At 36.5% G+C, this 4,165-nt stretch overlaps 1 non-coding gene across 1 annotated transcript; it reads left to right on the forward strand.

The window, feature by feature from the left end:
• The first annotated feature begins 592 nt into the window (after nucleotides 1-592).
• On the forward strand, nucleotides 593-699 carry LOC143612329 (U6 spliceosomal RNA). The gene has a single exon (XR_013149928.1). It is a non-coding gene; the product is annotated as a U6 spliceosomal RNA (small nuclear RNA).
• Nucleotides 700-4,165: the final 3,466 nt, after the last annotated feature.

A 4,165-nucleotide genomic window follows, 5' to 3' on the forward strand; every position in this document is an offset into this window, starting at 1 on the left:
GCCAAAAATTGCCCAGTAATTTAAGAAACAATAACAATAATAATAAACAATAAAGAATGATAAGATACAATGAACAATCAAAGAGAAGAAGCAAATACAGTCTGTTAAGAAAATACCTACGATTTCAATTTAACAATAACAATGGCACCATGCGCTGAATGATCAGTTATGAATAACTAGATTAACAATCTGCTGTGGAAATACTCATGATTTCATTGTAACAAAAACGGTGAAACTATACGCTGAGCGATCAGTTATGAATCAGTACCTTAACAATCTATTATAGAAATACCCATGTGAGTCAGTAACAATATGGTATGTACATTAGTGCAGGCTAATGCACCAGTAAGTGAGATAGGAATGCGGGCACACGCACCTAACCATCACACTTCAGTAGCTGTAATTAACCTAGGATCGATTTATACGCCTCTCAATAATAATCTATAAATTAGTAAGCGCTCATCTTAGCACACAATAACAATAGAGACGTTTTGGACTAATAGCTCCGTCACAAATAGAGCACACCAATAGTGCCCCACAGTCAACGCCCTATGTCCCGATAGGTGGATAAATGCTTATGTATTGAGGTTAAGTTAAAGGTAATAACAATGGTTGACATCCGATAAAATTGGAACGATACAGAGAATATTAGCATGGCTCATGTGCCCATGCACAAATCGAGAAATGGGCCAATTGTACACCATGGACAAATCCCACATCGGGCGTAGACATGAGAGATCATTGGCTCATAAGTAACGCTAATGCCTCTTAAATCACTAACGTGTTTTGGGCTTAATGTAATGGACGAGAGGAGAGCTTAACAGCTAAGCTTACTCAGGTGTAAGTGGTACTGGGATTTGTGACCTCATGGGAAGTCTCTACCGAGGCAACAAAAAACAAAGTCGTAAGTTCCTAAATGGGCCATCCATCGGGAGCAAATCGGACAATATTGACGGAATGTAACACTTGTTTTGTCTTTCCACTGGTTCACTTCTTGAACCGACCAATTAATTTTTTTTACGAATATACAACAAAATCAAACTATAGGGCACGCTCGTTTTACATAATGGATTGAAATTGGAATTGGAATTTGCATAGGATTTGGAATTGGAAAGAATTTGATTTGGAATCAGAACATTCCAATAGGAATTGGAATTGGAAGGAATTGAAATCCAATTCCATTATTGATGTGTTCGCTTGACAAATGAATCGTTGATGGTTGGGTAAAAGTTAGTGATTATTATATATTAATTAGTTATATTTAGGTAAATTGTGACATATGAGCCAAAACAAGGTACACCTCAGTACGTATTTACTGATTAAGCAAATAAACGCCTTTTGCGTAACAAGCGAACGATTAACCGAACGGGTCGGGTTATGACCCAGATATCTCGGGGGGCTATTTATAAGTGATATACGATCTATACAAGCTAAAATATTAGAAATATGGTCTTATTTTGATAGCAAACAAGTTAAACGAAAACATGCTCGTTTAACCACCCGCCATAGAATTAAACGCGAAAGATAGTAACAAACCAAGCATTGTATCATCCGTTAAGCCGAAAAAGACTTACCAAACACTTATTTGAAATGTTTTAAGCGATCCGTAGAAATATTTTTGATTTTTACAAACATATAGTATGTTTTTATAATTTTACACAAAACTAGCCGAAAAACACTTGTTTTCGCGCTGTTTAACGCACCCGATAAGTTTTTCACGCCAAAAACCGAACCCGAACTAAATTTGGACCGGGCTTTTCGTATTTGGGCTTGAGAAATCAGAAACTTGGGCCAAAATGGGCCCAAAGGGGTCCCATGATGGTCTGATCGCAGCCGCCAACCCCCCCTGTTTATTCTTTCACATTTAAACTAGGTTCAAGCCATTTTAACATCATTTCTTGGAAAACTCTGGACACCCCTTCTGTTTCAGTCATAAAACTTTCAAAACCCTAAGGTAAGAGCTTAAATAAGTAGCTTTTTTACTTGTTTGAACTTGTTTAATACCATAAAAACATGTCTTGGTTACTAAAAATCATTCATAACCGTGTAAAAATCCTAAAAATGGTCCATAAACATGTTTTGATCATACACATGGTAAGCAACCTTTTTTGATAATTTTATTGGCCATAAACACGGATTAAAGGGTTGAAACGACGTTTTTACGGTTCAAAAGTTCGTTTTTGTGCACTAGCCGAAACCCTAACTTAAGGGCTGTTATGTTGATGAAATATTGCTTGGTTTGTGATATAGGACTTGTACCTAGCTTTCTTAGAAGCACAAGAACCTGAAAACTTGATTAAAAGGTCGGAAACGAGCCAAACCCGCTGAGGTAATGCCGAAACACTCGCTTACGGGCTATTTAGGTTAAGGTTGTGATGTGCATATTTTTAGGACTTGAAATTTTGCAGGGACATCAGGGATCATGTCAGTGAGTACCTGTTTACATTTGGTAATTTTTCGACCATCCGAGAATATTTGGCGAATTTATTACCGAATTGGGACGTTTATTTGGGAAAATATTTAAAATACTTCAAAAACTATTAAATTTTTCTGGGAACTCAGATTTGATGTATTTTGATCACATATGAATTTTAGGATCATTTGGAGAAGTTTAAAGTTGTTTTGTTTATTTGCGTTCGTGTGAGTTTTTACAGCCGAATTTGGGCCGAAAAGAATATCGCACGAGTTTTTTACATTCTGGAATTGATACAGGTTGTTTTGGGACATGATTTGAGTATTCAGGAATTTTTGGTGAATTTTTGGAAATCGTTTGGGGTAAACGGACGATTTTCAGACGAAATATAGCTGATAAAATGAATTTTTATAAATTAATAAATCAGTAAATAAATTCCAGAAATATTTTTATAAAAATTTAAATATTTTAATTGATAAGTGGTTAAATTTTCATAATTTAATGATTAACGATTAATTAATTATGCTAATCTGAATATTAAACAAATTCAGTTTTTATCAAAACCGGCAAGTTCGCGACTGGTGAATCTGCGAGAATATCAAAACACCAAGAGTGATCAAAAATCATATTTTTGGGCTAATTAAGTAAAAATGAACTTTTTTATGAGAAACCTGGACAATCCGGGTGGATTGTGCGCGTTTCTTCTCAAATCAAACTGAATAAATGGAAACGGGCCCCGTGGCTAATCCGGGACCCCAGTATGTGATCTTTCTTTATAACTTAATCATTTTATTAACCAATACATTTACCCAAGCTTATTTTCCCATAACTATTTTCTGAACGCGGTAAACGAACAACTTGGCCTGGCTGGTAAAACGGGAATCTGAGCCAAGTTCAGTTCTAAGTATTAGACATTGAACAACATCACAGACTAAGCCTATTGCCACTTTCTGGGCGTTCCAGCTACACCCAGATTAGTTATACAGCCCAGTTTAGTATTGAGATTATAATAATATTAAAATATTAATATTATTATAATATTGATTATAGGGACTACTGATAGCAGACCAAACGAACCACGAGCTGATACAGTACTGATTATCGACTAAACCGTGAGTTTCATGACCCCATTTTTAAACTGTTTTACGAACTTTTGGGGTGAAAAGCATGTTTGCTTATATCTATATACTTATCTGAAACATGTGACGATGTGAATTATCTAAGTGCTATCACACGAAAGTCCCCACGATCACAGTGATTAACTTCGAGCCGGTGACTTGTGAATAGTACTATTGGTTTGACAAACCCAAACGGAGCCGGCACGGTTTGCCGAGACACCAAAACCGTTTGCACCTGACCATAATTTTTACGAACCAGCTATGTAGTGTTAGACATAGCTACCGGGGCATGTTGTGGGCGGAAAGGGGCCACAGTGGTTGATTGAGCGTGGGAAATGGAGGCACGCAGCACGAACAGTCCAGGCTTCACTGTAGCTTAGCATAATTACATCACATACATCATTTACATACATACATACTTGTTTCATGATTACAAGTGTTGACTTGTGAATACTCATTACTGATTTCTTGAAACTCGTGAAACTCACCAACTCTAGTAGTTGACCCGTTTTAAACTGCTTTTCAGGTGTACCTAAATTGGAATGATTTGGTGACCTGTTACTTGACTGAAGTGTGTGGTTGATGCTATGTGAATAGAAGCAAAGGTGTTAGTAGTAAGAACGTTTAGTTAACG

Source organism: Bidens hawaiensis, unplaced genomic scaffold (genome assembly GCF_021521415.1).
Source record: "Bidens hawaiensis isolate Kalapana, Puna unplaced genomic scaffold, B.hawaiensis_p1.1 tig00034308_1, whole genome shotgun sequence".
Lineage (NCBI taxonomy): Eukaryota > Viridiplantae > Streptophyta > Magnoliopsida > Asterales > Asteraceae > Bidens > Bidens hawaiensis.